Genomic DNA, 23,134 nt, shown 5'->3' with positions numbered 1-23,134 from the left:
CCACTCACTAACAAACATCAAACCATTCAGCAGGTGCTTTCAACCAAAGCACCTCAGTACAGATGTTCATGTGCTCCCTGAGCCAGAAGAAAGCCAATCCCAGATAACAGCTGTCTGTGGTACCAATCGGACCCATATCCTGACCGGGACCCACCCACTCCATATCAGTATCACAGCACACACACCCACATCCCACCCAGAAAACATTCTCTCATCCCATTGTCTGCTTGGAGCCTGAAACACAGTCACGATTGGTAATGATTAATCATAGGGGGCTACGGAAAATTAAATTGCATGAAATGCGTCACTCTTAATCTCTAATGGAAAACGCCGCACTTGAACAAATGTTTTTATATATTAAGCTAACATTCAGATGATGACTCCACTCGGTGACACTTGACTGATATGGCGTTTCCATATTTCAGGACCACAATGGATAAGGCATCTATTTGTGGTCTTTTCCATGACTTCACACGTTCCTCTCATTGTCACTGCATAGGTAGCACAGCAAGGATGAGTTGTTCTGTTGAACGTTTTAATAAGCTTTAAGCATGCCATGAAAGAGTTCTGGAATAATAAAATCATTATTGATTCTAAAAAGAACAACTACATGAGACCTACCTTCAGACATGACATGTATGCATCCATGTAGACATGAAAAGGCTTTGAACATGTTTCAGATGTGGTACATTCATTCATTCTGCAGGGTTGCTTCACAAAAGACACAAAGAAACTAATTCACAGTTAATTTTCAGGGTAATGAGGCAGCAAGAAGTCTGTTTCGGTTATTTTGATTTCGAAATCTTTTTTAGAACCTATTTGTATCATTATTTGTATTTATATTTTGACCTTTGACTGCTGCTAATTTTAGCATTTAGGGGAACAGATAATTGGTTTACTGACACATCTCCTGTAAAATGCCATGCTCTCTGGTAGTGCAGGCTCAGGGACTTTCCTGGGAAAAAGGAGATTTAAAGCCATGATGTGGTTTTCTTGTGGTTTCAATGTAGAGTCTGATGGAAACCACAACATAAAATTATCATCAGCTTCTTTTTCGAGTGGCAAACCGAGGGTAGCTGTGTCAAAGGTGTGAAAGTCTAAGCCTTTAGGCGCATGATGAGAGATGGGAGCAGAAAGAACAGTTATAATTCCATCTAAAATTAGGCCCAGGTGAGCGCAGTTTCCTCTTGTGAAGCAGTTTTTTTTTAATTACCAGGCTTTGCGCAGATTGACACTGCCTGATAGGCACAAAGCCTTTTCTCAACCCAGTGTCCTTGGCATTGACACTGGTGGACCAACTCTAGGATCTTGGATATACTCTCTCTGCAGTTTTTCTCCATCTGACTGATCCACAATCGTAACCTCAATGTGTATCACTGTGCTAGTTTGATTGAATTTATCCAGTAAACATAAAGGCAAAGTGTAAAAATGTGCATGCAGACCAACAGGACATTTTCTTGTTTTCCATTGTCAGTCCACAATTGGGGATTTTATAGTTCCCATAAATCTGTCACTCATACACATTATAGCAGTATGCTTCTGTTGGTGAACAGTATTCTTGCCCAATGACTTTCAGGATCCATGATCTGTACTGGATCTTTGCTCTTGATGGTCTGTTGGGCCCTCACCATCGACTTCAAGGCAGCGCTGCCACCATCGTCTTCAAGGACAGACGCAAAACAATTCACCACGGGTGTGTGCAATACCAATGGGCCAGTGCACTGATGGCCAAATATCCAATATAAACTTTCATTCCCCTACACCTAACCCTAGTGCCTTCCAGGCAGCGCTGCCTTGAAGTCGACGGTGGGGGCCTAAAAGACCATACTGTATATCTGTATTTTCTGGATTGGGATAAGATCTATGCTGGCACACATCGTTACCAGATTGAGAGTGAAACTGTGCCGAACCATACCCTTGTCTGTACCAGGCTGGAACCAGGTCTGTATTGCATCTGGACCGTCTCCATGCCAATGCATGAAGTTTTTTGTGTTGTTAGAGCACAAATAGCCTGCATGGGGCCTTCACTGGGAGTCTGAGAATGTGGATTCCAGGCATGTGCAATGCACAGGCTTTTACTTCAGCTGTTGAGTGACAAACTTTACCTGCCGGGAAGTTCAAGTGAGCACCATTAGTCTTTCAGCATTGGGCCTGTGACTCTGTAGGATGCAAACAGAATGTCACTGCTGTAAGGCTCTCTGTTGACTGTTGTGCTTCATTAAAGGCATGTTTTATAGGTGAACATGCAGAGAGAAAACCAGAGAGAAAACAATGTGCTTTTGTCCGCTTTTGATATGGTGTGCAGTTTTGAGAGTGGTTCTTTTCTTTGATTTCAGATTTTTTTGTTAAGTAAACAAAATATTAATCTTGCGAGTGCCTTTTCTCTGAAGAAACATAAAAATCGCACTAGTGTTGTAACCCATGAAGTGCTGGTGATAGATAGCAATCCCTAAATTTCTCTTCTTTTGTAACATACATTGTGCTGAAGTAATGTATGTTGTGTATTTTATTATTATTTTGAAACTAAGACCACATGACCACATGGTCTGACAGAGCTCATACTCCAAGAATGCTTTCAGTGACACCTTGCATATATCATATTCACCTTCACCCAGATGAACTACAGTCTGTGCACAAATGTATAGAACTGACAGGAAATAGCCTTAGGCTGTGGCAGCACTTGAGCCTTGTAAACCCAGCAGAAGCATTTGGAAATTTCAGAGGGCAAGTGTACCCCACCAATGAGCCCTTCCATGGCGTGATCGTACAGTCGCCTGAAACTGAGAGTGCTGATTTTATGGGGAGGTGTTTGTCCATGCTAAGGAACACAATCTGCTGCTGATTCCAAAAGTTCAGTTATCTCTAACGGAAGTCTTAACAAGACTTTTAACCGCTTTTTTGGACTTCTACAACAAGCTTTGTCTTTGAGCTTTGTCTTTGACAGATGAAAAAGCAATGAACAAAGTTACTTGCTGGGTGAAGTAACACTGAGATAGTAACACTGAGATAATCCATATATGTGTGTGTGTGTGTGCGTGTGTGTGTGTGTGTGTCTGTGCGTGTGTGTGTACGTGTGTGTGTGTGTGTGTGTGTGTGTGTGTGTGTGTGTGTGTGTGTGTGTGTGTGTGTGTGTGTGTGTGTGTGTGTGTGTGCATGTGTGTGTTGACAGGTGTATACACAGCTGAGGCAGGTGATGGTTGGACATTCTGAAAGCCGCTTACTGCTCCACAGTGATATCAACACCAGACGTCACGGGTTACTGAAACACTTCAAAGCTCTTTGTTCTCCCAAACCAAAGTACTCAATCTATTCCAGCTCAAATGCGTTGCATATACCAGTGATTTTTGGTTTTACCTGTTCTCTCTGCTGCAGAGGCAAAGATTTGTAAGAATATGACCAGCATAAAGTATCCTCCACCCCACCCATTCTAAATCTTATATTAACAGTTTACTTTTGTGGCCTTTTAATGTTTGAATATCCTGAGGCTAGGCATTATGCTACCTACTTAAGGTAGGTTACTGTAGTTTATGCTTGTCAACATTGGCATGTCTTAGGGTGTGTCTGATTATTAATAATAATAAACAACATTTTGGAGACAAGATATTCTTGGCCTTTTCATGTAGGCTACACATTAGACACATCAGACCAATTGTAGCCTACTTGTACTAATTGTTCTCTAGTGAAAAGGAGCAAAACCAGCGTGTTTCCATTCTTACAAAGAAATAGCATTATCCATCGGTAATTCAGCATTAATTTGTATGACAAATTTGAGACATCCTCAGCCGCATACAGACCTGAGAGTTAACTTTGCGTGACCTTGATCGTGTTTTGTCTGGTGCGTGCTAAATAATAATTAGCCGAGGTGAGTCCTCTGAAGCCGATGGCTTCTGTCATCACAGATGATGCAGGGCACTTTGGGTACATTAATTACACTGTTTACACCTGCAACAGTCTTCGTATGCGGCATGTATTAAACTTTGGCTGATACTCCAAGACGTCTCAACATGTCCTCACGCTGGCAACGGCATGGCTGACTTGCCTAGTAGCGTGCTTTCAATCTGCCAGTGCATCTAGAAACAATGCAAGTTCAAAGGCATCTCAGAAATAACCCTTCTAGATCAATAACATGATTATTCTTGCACAATTGCTGCGTTGATGTGGAATAAATATGACATTGTCAAGTCATCGGCATAAGAGTCATTCAGGTGCAATGTGCTATTGGCAACACTTAAATCACAAAGACTACCACACACACACAGATATGACCTTTTCAGAATTTCAGAAGTGGTGTGTGTGTGTGTGTGTGTGTGTGTGTGTGTGTCATCCTGCCAAGGAGCACCACTAATCTTGCCCATAAAGCTGTGAGGTAATGGGCCTGTAGGTGGCACTCTTGTTCCTGGGCAATATCAGTGTTTCTTTATTTGAAACATAATTGAAGGGGAAAGTGCTATAGAGATTAAGGTTGCTTGTGAGATGAGGTATTGACCACTGAGCAACTTTACTCATTTAGCCATCACTGATTGTCTTCCAGGGAGTAGACACACTCTACATCTTGCAAACATCTTTCTTGAATTTCCCCTGGGGATCAATAAAGTATCTATCTATCTATCTATCTATCTATCTATCTGAACAAATCAACCATTTGTAAAAAAGGGTGACATTACAAACCATAAAAGACTGGATGAAAAATGGACCAGACAAAAAACAGGCCAAGATTATGCCAGTATGGCTGGTTCTTATGGCTGATTCCCAACATACAGAACAGCATATTGCCCCATGCATGCTGGTAGGTTTGCCTTTGTGCCTTTGCACCTTACACTTTCATTCTATCATGCCTCGTGGAACCAAGGTGACTCTTATTTGGATAAAAGCTTTGAGTTAATGAACGTTTAGGAATACATTTAGATTTGAAACATTATATGGCTGTATCTGGGGGTCATTCTTTTTGCCTCTGAGGTCTATAGCTTTAATTAATCTACTTTTGATTTTCGGAAGTATTGTCTTTGAGCAAACGTCGCCATTATAAATAAGGCACTAAGTTACCTACATTACCTCAGTCATTACCTCAAAGCTGGCCAGAGAATGAAAAGGCTACGTCGCCCTTCATACATTACACTGTTGGGTCTCTGGCCAAAGTGATGACAACATCACACATTAAAGAGGTCTTCAGGTCCATCATAATGAGTGGACAACTTTACCCTCTTCCTGATGCACATCCATCCATGTGCTTCTGTCATTTGTTTCTTTGTTTGTCTTTCAGCCTTTTAAACTCTCCACATCATTTGAAATTCTGTGTTTGGATTTTTTACATTCATATGCCTTGACAGATTATTTTAACTGGCATAATTTGTCCTCATTGGTCTACTACTGAAGCCCTGAATGGGCCATGTAACGTTTTATGTGTGCATTCTCTGGGACTATCATTTACAACGAGGGAGTTGGGGGGGGAGCGGTGGTAAGGGGAGCCTCATTATGGATTCCGCAGCGTTGAATAACCTCCGCTAAGAGCAGGTCACCCTGGCTGGCTGCTCGCCACCGCCTCTGAAAGGGATGGCAAGTCCCCTTAGTATGGTCACAAACACTCAGGAGCTTACCAAAGAGGCCTACCCTTCTCCTCTCTCTCTCTTTCTCTTTCTGTCTCTCTGCTCTACCTTTCTCTCTTTCTCTCCTTTACACACACTCTTTCTTTCTCCCTCGCTAACTCTCTCTGCCTTCCTCACTCTCTCACTCTCTTTCTCTCCCCCCCCCACTTTCTCTCGCTTTCTCTCTGTCTTTCTGTCTGTCTGTCTCTTTCTCTCAGGCTTCTCTACAGGGTCCCTGCGCCACAGGCCTCCACAGGGGCAGAGCCCAGGGGGAAACACTCTGTCACTGTGTGACCTAATCCGGTTTTCCGGGCAGCTGCTGAGTAAAGTCACCTTTTTTTGGAGGGTGGGGTTTGTGTGTGTCTCTCTCTCTCTCTCTCTCTCTGTCTCTGTCTCTCTCTGTCTGTGTGTGTGTGTGTGTTGGGGGGGTATCACATTTGAATGCAAACAAGGCCCGGAAAAGGGTACTTGTGTGGCTCTTTTTTCTGTGTGTGTGTGTGTGTGTGTGTGTGTCTGTGTGTGTATTGGGGGTGGTGGAGTAGGGGTGGGCAACTGACACTTGCAGTGAATGGACTCCGCTGTAGCCAGGGAGAAAAATGTGACAGGCAGCTTTATCACTGCTGCGAGGCCCGGGCCATCTGAAAAATTATGGCCACCTCCATGCCGCTCTCCCTGGCTCTCCTGGGGGCCTAACCCAACAGGGCCGTGCTGTTTAGCATCTTGACAGCATTGTGCTGCGACTCTGCCTTGGTTGGTCTCTAAGCTTCATTGTCAGGGGCTTGAATGCTGCTCTCCCGTAAGCAGATTAAGTCAAAGTGTCCAATGGTGGTGCGGAGCCAGTCTTCATATAGAATCTATAAACATGTTTTGGTTGAGATGGATTTACTCAACCACCCTAGGATGTGTGGCATGTTCACCTGGTGATAAACTCTTCAGTGAGGATTTCTTAATAAGCGTCTGAAAAGCTGTCTGCTCAATAGAAGTGAAAAACATATGATAAAGTATTAGAGAATAATAGCCGTCTATACCTTACTATACGGCTAGACGTGTGACTGCCAATCAAGAGGATATGTTGTTCTGGCACAATGAAAATTGGGCACAGACTCTCTTAGGTCATTGTGAGAGGGTGTTTGAGTTACATACATCGGATCTTAACAGTGCGCGAATACGTGGAAGATAGTTCCCAAGGAAAGCATTACTTAGTTTGCAAGTATGTCCACTCGACTGCCAAAAACCTTAATTGTATCAGCAGAATGATGAGGTCTTTAGTTCATTTCCACTTAATTGAGCTACAGATGTTAACGTTTCAGTAGTTGAGTTATGATTCGGGTCGGGAAGCAGCAGAAGCACCACGTGTGATCTACGAGGGGGCAAAAGGCTTCAATAGAAAATCAACCCATCTTCCCTCTGGAAATGAAAAACAAGAGTCGGGGACAATTAAGCCTGTCTCCTGACAGCCCTGCCACTCGCTGCCACAGTAAATCCACACTTGTTTGTGCCGTGCCACTGAATCAATCCCAAGATGCTGCAGAGACGCTCATTGTGGGATTTTTTTATTTATTTTTTGCCCTGGGAGATCACGTCTGCCGTTCAGCATTCAGCGTGCATGCGGTGCATGTGGGAAAGGGGAAAAAAGGTGTAATGGGGCCAGCACGCCATTGAGGAGTGTTCTGCTCGATGGCTCTGCATGGTGCCATGCACTTGAAATGTAATTTATCAGACAATGCATCACACAAAAGGCCGTTTTAACTGGGGTTTCCACAAAAGCAGATTGCTTAAAACCACATGTTGCTTTGGTGCAAGCCCAAGGCTGCCACGGCGTCGACAAACGTTTGAAGGGGCTGGTAGAATGATAAATGGGTTTAATAAGTCTGTAGCTTAAGGACATACCACAGAGAAATTAAACCAACACAACTAGTATGTTTCCATGTTGTCACGATGTTGCCATGATGTACAAAACCTTCGTGTAGGAACTGGTCTTACTACTTGGTGATGAGATAGGTGGTGGGAGTGTGAAGTGTCTGTGTGTGTGTGTGTCTCAGAGAGAGGAGGGGGGTGGGGGGTTGATGGGAGGGTGACAAAGGTGTCCTCCCCGTACAGGTGTTATGTAGCTACAGGTGATAACTATAAAATGGGGCCTTCCCTATTATAAACACACATAATTAGAGGTTAACTGTGTCCATGCTGAACCCTGGCTATTAGGCCACATCTACCATGTGATTTAGAGTGAATGGTGAATCTGAACATTGTCGAAATATGTAGAGGGTTCCAGTGAAATGCACTTGGATTGTTATGACACAAGAAAGTGAATACTTTGTCAAGAAATGTAAGTCATGAACTGAAAAATGTAGACTTCTATTTGTGCTTCATGAAATAGGGATGACTTTGAACAATCTCTCCCTCTCTCTCTCTCTTATTTTCCTTTTCTCTCTCTTTCATTCTCTGTATCCAGCATACACCAACACCAATACACACACACACACACACACACACACACACACACACACACACACACACACACACACACACACACACATACACACATTCAAGTCACGTTTAGTGAAGGGTAGTCCTGCACCTGAAACCGGAGATCAGTGTTCCTGAGGAACTGCAATTTATGGTGGTGGTGATCGCACAAGTATCAGCTGACAGTGCTACACACACATTTGATTTCAAAGGGCTCGCTGTGACAATGGCCTCTGATAATAATAGTATATCTTTCCCCTCAGGGGGAGGTGGTGAATGCTATCTTGCCACACCATCTCATTTCTTTTAAGCCTTGCACAAACCGCTGACATATCACACAAATGCCTCCTTTATTAGCTGGCAGTGATTGTTTTCTGAATAGGAAATAGACTGGACCCCACCAGGCATTCCAGATCAGCGTTAAACTTGTTCCATCCACCTGAGTGTGTGTGTATGGATACCCCCCACCTCCATCACCAGTGACACACACATGCAAACACACATATACACAAACGTGCGCACACACACACGCACACACATTTGCTCATAAACACACACACACACACACACACACACACACACTTGTATGAGTAACTTCTGTAGCTATGATTCAGAATGCAGACATCATCAGTCATTTATTTTGCTATTTTACTGACCAGATCAGTAGACATTTATTTTTTTAGCTAATCAGATGTTCAACTGAAGTAAGGGTACTTTAGGCTAACCGCCAATCAGAAAGTGATTTGTTTTTCTTGTTCGAGTACAAGCTAATGATAAAAAAGAAATGCACACTGAGACACACCTGAAGTCAGTCACTTCAAACATCCTGTACATAACATGCTGTAGCCTCCTTTCACTTCAAACATGGTACATGCGGGAGTACATATTTTCAAAACATGTCAAACTACTGTCTCTTCTCTTCCCTCTCTCCATCTCTCTCTCTATCACCCCCCCCCCCCCCCCCTCATTGCTTTCTCTACATCTCTGTCTAACTAATAATTTAATTCCGCATCCGTCAGCTCTTTGCGAGATTAGTTATTTAATTAGCGTCTCCCCCCCATCTGACATCACTTGTGTCCGAGCAGCTGTGTTTTTCTGAGACGCGGGATGACACCGGCCCAAACCTCTGACCCACCGGTGAACTGCACAGGGGCTACATGAGGGCTCGCCTCATCTCGTGTCACATGCAAGACTGAGCCATCACTGAAAGACACTCCGCTTCCACCAGAGAGAGAGAGAGAGAGAGAGAGAGAGAGAGAGAGAGAGAGAGAGAGAGATGGGAAAGTATGCATCAGGGAGTAACTGGCAGTGTTTTAGATGTACTGGAATCTAGACCATAAAGAAACACACACACACACACACACACACACACACACACACACACACATGCACACATACACACACACATACACACACACACACACACACACACACACACACACACACACACACACACACACACACACACACACTCACACACACATACACACACAGTCATCCAGATCTCCCTGATGGGAGATATACGTCAACATTACAGGCAGCAAATGAAAAAGAAAGGTATGTTTTCTTCAGCTTTCAGAGACAGAGGAAGTTTTTACTTCCCTCAGCCCATTACTGGAAGTGCATTGCTTAAATTAAAGCCTGGACTTAGTAGCGAAAGCAAGAGAGGGTCTTGCAAACGACCACGGTGAAAAGACTCAATCCAAATATCAACTTTCCCTTCTTGAAGAAGCCTCAAGCTGTCTAAACAATGATAGTGAGGGACAGCAACAAGCAACATGAGGTAGCCATGGGAAAGCAAAATGCACAACTCGGAATAGAGCTGAGAGGGAACAGGCCCTATTTTTCTTTGTCTGAGAAATATGAACTTGCTTGCCACATTTGTTTGCTTGGCTGCACTGCAATGCCAGGTGCAGAAATCTCCACCATTCAGAACTGATAGTGATTTTAGAGTTTTTTGGATGTATACATTTTCTGTGTATTTGTTCATGGGCTCTGCTGATGTTGCCATATTAAGTTGCACATTTTAAAGCAGTTGTGATATGTTGAGTATAGCTATAAGATATATTGCATAATATTTCAATTTATTTATATTTATTTTATTTATATTTAAAATTTTTGCTCACAAACCTTGTCTCAAAAGTAAAAACTTAATATTTATTAGTATTTGCTTTGCTTTCACATGATGATGTTTTCACCCTATTTCACCCTGTTCAATGCTTAAAAAGACTTCTCAACTTTAGTGAATGTGTAAAGCGTTGGAACTAGGGTTGCAAAGGGGCGGAAAATTTCCGGTAAATTTCCGGAAACTTACCGGAAACTTTCCATGGGAAGTTAAGCTGGGGAATTTTGGAAATATTCCAAATTGGAAACTTTCATGGAATTAAAGGAAATTATGGTAATTAATGGGAATTTACAGGAATTAACTGGGAATTTTTGGTAACTCCTACTGTTTCATATACAGACATTAACATTTTGTTTCGTAATAAGCAATATGATTTGTTTGTTCGTATTTTCGCTTAGCTTAGCATACAAGGATAGCTAACATGCTAGCGGGAATCCCATTCTCTGCCTATAGTTTACTAGCGTGCTAAGCAACACTGAAACCACTGAACTGCCCAAGATACACCACACCACTCAACAACAAAATCCAATTGGTTGGAACATTGACTGACAATCAGTTTGTTCAGTTAGAATCCCAGAAAATGGTAAAACAAATAAAAATATAATGACAACATACCACCCCAACCAAACCTTATAGATTATGTAAAATATATATAAATTGTCAAGCTTAATCAGACAGATTAATCGTCCCATTACAGTTTATGCAAAATGACGTACACCCATTTGAATGAAGACTCCATTGCAAACTTCCACCAGTTATTCCCACATGAGATGACATATTCACTGGGAATTTATTTTCCCCATGCACATGAACGCATCATAGGTTTCCTTTATGTCTAGTAGCCTATGCTGATTGCTGTGTGCATGGGATTGACGTATGTGCAGGGTAGAAATGTGACTGAAATTGCATTAAATCAGGTTGTTTTAACTAATATTATGCTGCAAGATGGGGTTTTGTCCACTACATTTAAGTTCCCTGTTATAGACTAACTTGCCATATTAAAAATTCCTAGTTTATTCCCATTAATTCCTGTTTATTCCTGTTAATTTCCGTATATTCCCGTTAATTCCCATGGAAAGTTTCCAACTTTGAAAATTCCTGAAATTTTGCAACCCTAGTTGGAACACAGTATGTTGTAAAATGTAACATTACTATCTGCCAGATACGGAATCTGTTACAAAATATATTCTGTCTGACATTCTATTTTCCTCATATTTGCAGAGCACCCTCATGCCTTTAATATTAACTTAAGATCTGTGTTATACACCAGGGATTTGTGTTATTCAGTACAGTTACCAGTGAACTGTCTTTCTACAGTATTCTAAATAGCCATCAGCAGAGTGATTAGAATGTACACTTCAAACAGTCCATCCCAGCCACCACAAGAGCTTTTAGACTCAATATCATTCATGACTGAGATGCTCAGAGCCTGTACTCCTATCATGCCATTGCTATGCATATGATCCCTCTGCAAGCATTGCATGTCAAGATGTTCATTTCAATGGTGAATGTAAAGAGCCAGCAGCATAATAGACATGCCAGGCATCAATGCTTTGTAGATGAGATAGAGTAAATTTCATTCAGACAATCCTTTTGACTATTACATTTTATATCTGATACATCCGTGAAAGGGCTGTCCCATCTATGAGACCACAATGTGTAGGGAGGACCGGGCATGAAAGCCCTGCACAGACAATGCATTTTCATATAGACAGACAGCATGGCAGGGACTACGCGAAGTCTCTGCAACCTGAGGAGAGGGTGCCATGGTCTAATTGTTGCTGCGTCGCTTCACAAAGAGGGTTTGATCCCGGCTGCTCCTTTGAGCCATGCCAAAGCTGTCAGGACATCAGGAGCACAGACAGCAGGCAGAGGTCAGAGCCAAGTTCGGCACCCAAACCAGAGTCACGTCTCCTGGGATTGTTTCCCTCCCTCATGCAAGGGACACCTATCATTAGCGTGATATCATTCCCGTAATGCTTGTTTTCATTGCGCTATCGTTCCACGTAGCCATGTTAGCGCACTGTTGCACGAGACAAGGAAAACAAATGGCCCCTCTACATAGCTCAGCTGAGGCCCTGTCGAACAAGACCACAACAACAACAAAAAGGAGGAGGGGAAGAAAATGAAAAATGGCGTCGGGAAGAAGGTTTAGCCGAGGTCTTTTTTCCCCCCTGTAAAATCTGTGTCTTCTCACTTGTTCGAACTTGTTCTTAAAAAGGAACACCGCGGAGCCTTAAGTTCACAGTCAAACACTGCCAGTTCAGATGACTAAGCCTCACAGTCATCGTATTATACTATTAATCTCCAAGCTTCCAAAACTTGTATCACACTGTGCTATTAGGGTGACCTTACAGTGAACCGAGGATTGACAAATCAGACTTTCCCCTTTTTTTCGAGGCAAGAAGAGCTTGGAAATATCAAGGTTTCCTATCAATCCTATTCGGGGTATGGGAAACCTGATTGAGTCTTGCATCATAGAACCATACATTGTAGCTGATGCTGGCACCAATCTGGCCCTAGTTCACCAGATACGGGCCAGACCTAGGCCATATTAGGACCCGAGTCAGCTGTTTTCTGGCAATCCATCTGGCAAGAATGAAAACGAGGTTCTTTCCACCAATGGAAATTCTGTCAGAACAAATAGTTTCCATGGTGACAGAATCTCAGTTATGCAATACCTTTGTCCATTGAGACTGATATGACAGGAAGCAAAGACTATGAGGCATTTTGAAAGAAGAAAGATATTTCTAAAACGTAAACATGTTTTGGGGCAATTGTGGCCTACTTGTGACCGGAGGGTTGCAGGTTCGAACCCCGACCTGTAGGCACGGCTGAAGTGCCCTTGAGCAAGGCACCTACCTGTGTTCACTTAGTGCTGAGTGTGTTTCACTAATTCAAGGATTGGGATAAATGCAGAGACCAAATTTCCCTCACGGGATCAAAAAAGTATATATACTTATACTTATACTTGACATAATGTAGACATCATGACATGGTGACGGCATGTTATTGTCTTGTTTGCTTTCATGTTTATTTGTTTGTTTCCAGTGGATTGGATAGTGTTGAGACTCCCTGAACAGGTAAGCAGACTCTGAGAGGTCATGTAACATGCATGAGGAAGAAAAGGATCAGGTTTCTCCCAAGCTCTTAAATCCCAGGGGTGTGTACTGGGATGGGGAGATCAGCCGGGCAACAAAACGTCCCTTGAAGCTTTTCGGGTCTTGAAAGCTTTGGCAGCGTGCTAGAGCTGTCATGTGTGATTCGGGATGGTCTCCTGCCTGTGGACCTGAAATCAAACACTTGGCCTTGAACTAGGCTGACCCCCCCACCCCATCGCCCCCATCCATCATTTGTGGTACACACAGATACAGTACCCTCACACAGGTATACACACGTGCACACACACACACACACACAGAAACGTACATGCACACACACATACATGAACATGTACTCACACCATGTGCACACCGAACTACATACACACCCATTCTTATAAAAATAGGTAATTATATGTAATAATTGCCAATTTCACAGATTTTTTACACTGGCTTATGATGATTTACACAAGCATGCCTAGAGTGAATATGAAACACGTATCCACAAAGACCAGGTGCATTTGTTATACAGAATCTAAAACCAAATCAGCATGAATCCTATAAAAAGAACTCAGGCAGATCGCGCCAGGTGAACATGACATGCTTCTCGCGAGTGAAAAGAAATCATCCCAAGAGACTCGGCTGCATTTGTCACCGGGGACGTCATTTGGAGGTAGCTCAATTGTTTTAATTGAACCGATGCAGAGTTGATCTGTCATCGACGTGTTCAAGGTGCAAGGCCGCCCTCAGTGCGTCTGTCACAACAGCCGCTAAATGTTTTTATTTCTTCTTTCGCTGAGACCATCAGGGATGATGCAGTGCATTCCTGTCTCAGACAAGCCCTGCTGGCAGGGGAGGGCGATGACAAAATGACATGCGATTAATAAATGCACACGGATGCTGGGGCTTTTCCGTTATGGTACAGATACGACTCCTCAAACACACTCTATTCATCTACTGCCTGCTGTGGGTCATGCTTATACCCCCACTCACACATACTCTCTCTCACACACACACAAAAGAGAATTTCACACTAACCTCAACCAAAGAAAAAAATGGGTGTGTGACTGTGTAACATTGCATGGCAAAATAATTGAAATCTATTTCAGTCATAATATAATTTGATGAATAAAGGTTCCCCTCCCAACAATGGATTGAACAGGAGAGTGTGTTTATTGACATAATGACAGATCATTTTGATTTGTTTACATCTTTTCACATAGTTTTCACAGAGATTTGTTGCACATGTAGGGCAAACCTACCACACAGCGGAAGTGGTGAACACACCAGTGATTAAAGCACCAATTAACCTGTTCTGAGCACACACACACACGGTAATGTGTGGTGTGGTAGACTCTTAAACTGTGACTGGGATTCAAAGCTGAATAAAAGGCTTCCTTTTCCTCTGCAGCCAAACCTGAAGCAAAATAGCACTGAACATATTTCTTCTTTTTCTTCCTTCTCCTCTCGGTTTCTTGTCATGCTCTAGGCCACGGACATGGACACTTTACTGCCCTAATCCCACTATTACTCACTCTCCCAGTTCACCAAAATTACAGTTTTCCCGACATTAAGTGGGGAAGCGGCATCGCTGTTGATGTATTCACTGTTTTCAGAGTTTGTGTGGGCTTCCACTTCTCAGATCCCTCTGCTTGCTTGGGTGTTATTACTGCATTCTTCACACGTCTTTCTTTTTTCTCAAACGAGCGCAGAGGAGGATGCAGCCGCTGTCCTCTTGATGTAAGCCTTTGTAGGAAACAACTCGTAATTTTCTTCCACCTGTGCGCCACACTTTAATTATGCCTCAATATCGTTCTGCATATTCCGCAAATTGGAATGAGGGGACAAGTCCCCGCGTGTCGAGGAGGTCTTTAACGCGTGTCCACACACGGAGCTGCAGTTCCAGGACACATGCCACACATGTTGCAATGAGGTCGAAAAGAGAAGACACACACGTGTAATCAAGGGCATTTTGAGACTGTCGCCTCTGTACAGGGCTAGCATGGGCCAGAAAGGGGTTATACTAAATCCTTCCCCCTCACCAGAACAGGGATCACCTTCTATCCATCCCTGCTCGGAAAACACCTGATGGATGTTTATTAGATCAGGTGTGTTCAGGTACTCCAGAGCGCCACTGATGAGCTCAGTGAGTCAGGTATGCAAACACACATACACAAAGATAGATGGGGTTGGTGTGTGTGTGTGTGGGGGGGGGGGGTTGATGGGCAGAATCAGGAATGAGATCCTTTGTTGTGGAACCTTCTGTAATGACATTACATCATCAATATGTTGAAAGCTGAGTTTACAGTAAGGGTAGTATTAACTTTTGGGATGTACTTACTGAACTATCCTTTCTGGTTCAAAGTCTCTGATGGGCATAAGGGTCCCATAAGAGACTCTCCAGAAGTTCAAGCAACCAAAATACAGTTTTATCTAACCCTCTTGTCATGGTATCACTGAGACACAGGTTCAAAGCCATCAACTCACAGGCATGTACTGCTTACTGTACATTGAAAATGGATTGGGTAGACTCGCAAAAAACATTTAAAAGACACACAATTTTATTTAACATGTTAATTAGTTTAATCCTGAGGATTTAACAGATATATTTTGTGAAATGTCACAGTTAGTTAGTAAAGTGTTAATTATTTATTTATTATTTATCTATTACAGTGTGTCATTATGTTTTCTCATGGATACAGCCACAGAGCTGAATAGGAGCCTTAAGTATACACCTGGGCTAGGTGTATGAAGTAATCCCTAAAAAAAGTTCTTGCAAACATCTCATTACTGCAGTTGGACCTTGTCAGAGCAGGAGAGAGACAATGAACAGTAGTTTTGCTGAGAGACTGTTCTTGGCCATAGCTGACACATCTGCCATCGCTGGGCATATTTTGGGTGCACTCACTGTGTAGTGTAGCCACACAAAGTGCTGCCCAGTTGGCTGGTAGGAAAAAAAATCCATGGGGTGCTCTCACAAACAAAACATCAAACTGTTCATAAACCTGTTCTGTTCATTATGTTCACAAAATGAGCATGTTCACTTAAAGTAACAATGATCATTGCTTTACATCTGCAAATGTCAAACTTGGTTAGATTTAACTTCCCTTGTGGAGATATTATGCAATAGTCATGTCCTTTAGAAGAAAATCCTATGCTTAAGCATTTATAAAGGTCAGGTATGCATAGTGTTGCTATGTAAACCATTCTGAATAGGTTTCACGTTAGTCTCGAAGGTTAACCCTGGGAACTTTCTTGTTTTGTTCTCCAGTGTTTTGACTGCAAACAGCTTACAGCTCATGACACTCCAAAAGGCTACGTTGCTCCTAGTTGGGATGACGTTGCCCGAGTGAATAAGAATAGGGGTCCACCATGCCCTGTATCAGTACAGACAGATGAGGACGTATCACATGGGTGCATGTGGTTGTATGCGTTGCATGCGTCACATGGTTGGCATGCATCAGAGTCAGCACACTGCACACCTGAGATGATGTCATTTTTGTTTAATAGTTAATCTGTTCTTGTAGGCACACTAAATACTGTAGGTTGCATTAACTGTGTGACTGCAAGGGTACCAGAATAATACGTGTGACCATACGCATTCTGCATATGAATACATACAGTACCCTCCAGAATTATGGCACCTCTGCTAAAATTGACCAGTTTATATTTAGTTAAAAATATGTATTTCTTTATGAGATTTTCCTTTTTCTCAAAATAAATGGTTACACTTTACTTGACAGTATCGTCATAAGAGTGACATGACACTATCATGAACGTGTCATAAACAAGTCATAAACTTTATGACATAAGGCTTCTATTATTAAGTGACATTCGGTTTTTGTCATAATAATTTAGGGTTAGAGTTAAAGTTAGGATTAGGGTTAGAGATTAGGGTTAGGGTTAGGGTAGGGTTTTTTTTCATTGTGAGATTACAATAAATCACCAACAGATTCTTTTTTATACCGGTTTTTAGTCAACTTTAGCAGAGGTGCCAATTAATTCTGGAGGGTACTGTAGGCTCTTTTCACATACATATTTCTCTCTCACACAACTCTATGCAATAGCCTGTGGAGTGAGGGAATCATCAGAAGTGATAGACGACTCCTCTCCTTTTCATAGACACACAGAAAACTTTTATTTTCCCAGCACTTCTCAGGAGTGATTTGTGGCTAGTGTGCAGTGTTTGAGAAGGACTCCGTCACCGAGAGGGAGGTTTGAACTTCTTGAACTGTGTCTTGCAGGTATGCTATACGCTGGATTGAGGTGACAGCATGGAATGCAATGTTGTGATTTCTCATCGGGATCAGGAGTCTTCTGAGCCCTGTTGTCTAGCCCGCTGTTTCTCCTGAGCGGTGTGAACGAAGGAGATGTGCTCATTTGTTGACTTTAGTTTTGCCAGTGTTGAGGCTAAACACATGAGTGCTGACAGACCTGCATTGTTTTTCGACACAACGCCTGTGAATCTTGGACAAGTGGTGGGATTAGGCAACTTGCAAATGTAGCTGTCTGTCCAGGCACCAGTAACATCAACAGTGTCTACATTACACAGAAGCTGATTTAAATTCAGAGAGCGAATACTAGATGTTTGGGATGTGATGATGTATAGATTAATACTTTGTCTTATTTTATGACTTGACCTCCTAGTCGAGATGTTTTCCCAAGGTTTCTTCTGATCATTCATCCCTTTAATTAATGGTTTTGCATGACCATACATGTGCTATGGACGATTGAATTGTCCTCTGTCACTCTGAAAATTAGGTAATACATTTCGACTCAAATGAGGAAAGATGCACTCTATTTTTGAACAATTCCAAACAAATGCCAGCAAGCTCAGACACTGGTTATGTTCTGAAGCCCGTTAGAATGAAGTCACCTAAGTTTCTCAGCCATTACCACAACATAATTGACAATACACTCACTGGAAAGAAATAAGTGCTTTTAAATGTGTGATTTATGTCCACCAGTCACAGAAAGATGCGATGACTTATAAATAACGACCTTGAGACTCCTAGACCACATACTCTCTGATACCTGTCAGTGCATACTTGCATCATGCTGTCATCCCTTCCATAGAGTTATGGCTGTGTGGCTCAACTTAATTGAGTTTGGTAATATCGTGCCCATGGTAATGACAGTTATTAGATAGGGTGCGTCGTGTCAGACAGTACCAGGCAGGGAATGGTTCTGCATCTGTGCCAACGTGTATGCATTATCCACCTGCTGAGGAAGACTGAAAGAGAACTCAGCAATTCGTTGTGTTTATTGGTTTGGTGATAGTCCTATGTTACAGTTTACATTGTTGTAAACTGTAACATAAACTCCAGTGTGTCCACATTATTACTGTGTACAGTGTTCAGTGTATCCACAGTATTGACTGAGCCTATACCCTAATCCTTTACGAAATCTCATCTCCTACTGTAGAGCTTTTATGATTCTAAGATAAGCTCTTCCATTATTTCATCATTTCTACATGTTGCATCTAAAGTGACTCTATAGAATCAGGTCTAATCCCAGCCTGCAGTTGTCAATTGACAGTAATAGTCTTTGCGTTGCCTCGCACATCCTTAAGAACAGGTGAATAAACCCATCAGGGTATCCGTTGCATCATACCTGTACAGAATCTCATTCCAGGAAAGTAGCCTATGACAAGGCGATCAGTGGGCATATAGAGAGAGAGAGACGGGGAGCAAGGCTGTCACGTTAGGAGAGCCAACGCTGAGAGGAGAGGCTCATAACCAGCCGAGAGAACACCGCAGTACGAAACAGGCCGGCTGCCTACCATAAATCACGGACTGCTGTCGGAATCCAGGTGTGCAAAGGTGCGGTCAGAGCGCTCCATAAACCGTATAATCTATGCGAGGGAGGGGGAAGGTCCGCTTGGCAGGCAGGCGTTGATGCTATACGCTGAATACTTTGGCAATGAAACTGCTTTTCTACTATAGGGAAACGTGGCAAATATCTTCATTAGTTTGTCCTTGGCATTCACGGTCTCGAACAGAAGGTATGAAATCAAAGTGCAGAGAGCCGCAGTGAAAGGAAATGAAAGGTAACGCAGCGCGAGCATAGCGAACACCTGGCAAGACACCTCCACAGGCCTAACGCACGCTTACCAGCAACATCACCACCTGACAACAGGGGTGGTTTACACTTAAAAGATAACAACATTAAGGCTATGGTGGTTAACAGCAAATATTATAGAGTGCAACGCTCTAAGATCTTTGGTTAACGGTAGCCTACAACTCGGTATATTTAACACGATTTATTACATTTAAATTAGGAAAGGCTATAGATTCAGACAACATTCGTGAAAAATGTATTTGTCGTCTATATATACTTTTAAGTCAAAATGTAGGCTATTCCGACCAAAGGGATAGGGTTTCACATAGTAATGAGTGCAACTCATTGAAAACACCCCCATTCAAAATGTGACAAAAAGGGAAAGTCCAGCCAATATGAGTAACTCCTAAGAGCCCCAAGTATGTTAAGTAGTTGCAAACATCTCATTCACCGGCCTTTCTTTTATCGACAACGTTCTTTTAAACCACAAGGTTTTGTGATTCAACTCATGTCCAAACGATGATGTTACTTTAGCCTGAGATGTTTGGCCAGCTGCCTGCTCACGCGGGTGTCTGACGCAGTTTTAGCTTAGCAAAAGAGATGTTTTGTGTAGGAGAAAACTGGCGTCCGATTTGGCGGGGTCTTTTCTAACTTCTGGATTGAAATTACACTTGACATCATCCCCTTTGCGAATGTTAAACAGCCTCTTTCGCCGTCCTCTCGAAACAAAATAAGTACCCCCCACACACTCACACAAAAAGTTATCTAGATTTTGCATAGTTAACATTTGGCTGATGGGGGACCGTGCTTCTCAGGGAAACCGGGGAACATTGCTGAGGGGCGCAGTGCCGTTGTTGTGGCGACGCGACAGAGGAGTGAATGAAGCAGATGTCAGCGCCATCCATCACCCCTGCCGTTCCCTCTCCGCCTTCCTCTGCCGGCCGCCACCTCGACACAGCCCCTGCTCTGCGCTCATCAATTAAAGCGACCCGCTGTCCCACTATTAGAAAGCCTGCACTTTCCCCGCTCTCTTCCTGCCCACCCTTAGTCATCCAGATTGTAAAAACTGCTGAAGCGAATAGGCAACAATAAGTCAATGGCCATGATTATATTGTAGCAGATGAATAGTTGCCACCTAACTAATTTGAGGCATTGTCAAGATGAATCAATTTAGATAAGTGGCAATTGTGGGGTATTTTGATGTAGGCCTAGGCTTCTTTGCAAATCTCTAACCATTCACTGAGCATTTTTTTTTACATTTTTTCTTTATTTTCCTGATCAGATATCTATCATACAGTTAAGAACACAATTATTCATACCCCTTGCAAATATTGATTTAATGTTGATTTTCTCTTGACCAATATGTTTGTTCTGACTGAAAATGACACTGTCACATGGCTAAAGGTTGTAAGATAGATAGATAGATAGATAGATAGATAGATAGATACTTTATTGATCCCCAGGGGAAATTCAAGACAATGTGGTAGAAACATATTACTAGTAGTGTTTGTCTCAGTAAAGTATGTTATAGGAAATAACTGTCTGTCACAAGTGTGAAGGCATCTGTGAGGTGCTGTCCATTTATTAATGCACTATTTATGATCTGCCAAGATTGCATTGTCACTGCATACTCCACCTTCTGGTTAAACCAATGGCTAAAAGAGCCTCATATATTTCACTGGGTCAGTTGATCCAGAGAGTGAGGACAGAGATCACTATCCACTCTGCGAAGTAGTGTCTGCTTTTTGAAAATCTACGGTGTATGTGTGTATGTGTGTGTGTCTGTGTGTGTGTGTGTGTGTGTGTGTGTGTGTGTGTGTGTGTGTGTGTGTGAGAGAGAGAGAGAGTCTGCACTTACAAACACTCTGTTGTGGCTCTATTCTTTTTAACATGTGGAAAGACTCCATCAGAGGGTCCTGACTGGAATTGGAGTAGGCCTATAGAACATAATGGAGATATTCAACTCAATCCCAAATCATTTATCTATTTTATCTTAGAAGCATTTGCTGGTTCTAGATACACAGTTATTACGTACATAACCTGGTGTGTGTCCCACCTTTGGTCACTGTGTTATTGGTGAACGATACACCCATACACCTGCTCATTCTGCGCTGACTGACTGCCTAATGTGGTTACATTTTTTCACATAGCCCAAGTTACATGCAGTGGAATGCTACCTTGGCTGAGGGAAAATGTGTTAGTCCTCTTGGAGTCTGTCTCGATATGTGGGTATTTGAGGAGGGAGAGTTGTATCTGGAGTGGACTGTGGTTTTTAGGGCTTGATTGCTGTAAGGTAAACCGATTTGTGACATTCAGAGGGAGTCGTTTGTTCTTCAGAAAGACAGAGGGGGTCTTTGTCCAGTCTGTCTCGTCCACTGACGTGACCTGTTTTTTGTGACGTGGTCTGTTGTGGGCAAAACTGACTTGTGGATGGCATGCTGAAATGAAACTGGTTTATTTCTCTATACATATATTTATCCCAATGAGTTTAATATACATTATATTAGAAGAAATGCATGATAAAGATAATTTATGATGAAAAAACAAAGAAGAATATGTTATACTTTGGTCATTCATTTCGAAGCAAGAGATAAAGGGAATGCAGAGTTCCAAACTGATTAAGAGATATTTATTAACACTGTTCAAGACTTAGTTCATAAAGTTTGTTAAATTAAATATGACAGAATAAGCATGTAGTGGAATCAATTTGGCAGTGGTTCAATCCATTGTCCATTGTACACGTCCTTGTTCTTTGGTAAAGCACCTCTATCTTCTCTATAGTACCAGAATCTGCTTAAGCTCAAACTACTTGGTAACTTTTTATCTGATGCTACCCTGTACTGTATTAGTGGAGTCATTTTGCTGACTTACCTAAAATGGGTTTGTCTTGGTTCAATCTTCAACCAGCATAACTATCACTAAAAATGACTAAGACCACTCACTTTTGAAATGTAGTAAACATCAGAGATACAATGGTTTCATTGACTATCATAACAAACACAAACCTATTAAGCATTAATTTTATTTCTGACAATTACGGAAATTGCTGTTAGAGCTGGATGGTGGCGTATTTCTTTTTTTTTACAAAAGAAAATTAAAATAAATAAAACATTCATATAAAAATAATCTCTTACAAAATATATCTATTAAGCAATGCATACACAGGGACAATTCATCAGGAAAATCAGACAAGTCGATGATACCAGTGGCAATTACCTAGTGAACATTGCTGTCATCATGGGCAATTCTGCATATTGCAGCTTGACGTCCCAAACAACTAGCAGCACACAAATGGGGTCTTTTTTCCAAACATAAAATACAATGTGGACTATGCACTAGACCCCATTATTCCTCTCCAGTAACGAATGCTGTGCCATATACATACACAGAGCTATAATGTGTCAAAATGAATCATTTATGGTCAGTAAAATTGAGAATGTGCATTCAAAATGGCATATGTCTTAGTGTTTTTACCACACTTTACACTAAAAAGGCATTCATGATTCATTTTGGGACAAAATAGCTGTTATAGATACATTATAAACAACTCCAGTGTATCATGATAGGTAGGGGGAGTATTCTCACGTTATAAAAAGGGTTGTGCAATGACTAGCATAGACAAAGTGGTGTTGTATATTCACAAAATAATGATATCACGAGCAAAATACTTGGCAAAATAACTGGAATGTTCCTTTTCCATTTCCATATTCGTCTTCTTGTTAAGTACACTTAAGCAACCTCTAAAACTATTCCAATTCAAATCGGCTACTCATAAGACAATCATGGTGGTCCGGAAAACT

This window comes from Alosa sapidissima, chromosome 4 (genome assembly GCF_018492685.1).
Source record: "Alosa sapidissima isolate fAloSap1 chromosome 4, fAloSap1.pri, whole genome shotgun sequence".
NCBI classification, from domain to species: domain Eukaryota; kingdom Metazoa; phylum Chordata; class Actinopteri; order Clupeiformes; family Clupeidae; genus Alosa; species Alosa sapidissima.
The sequence above is the reverse complement of the archived record's forward strand: the minus strand, read 5'-3'. Positions refer to the sequence as shown.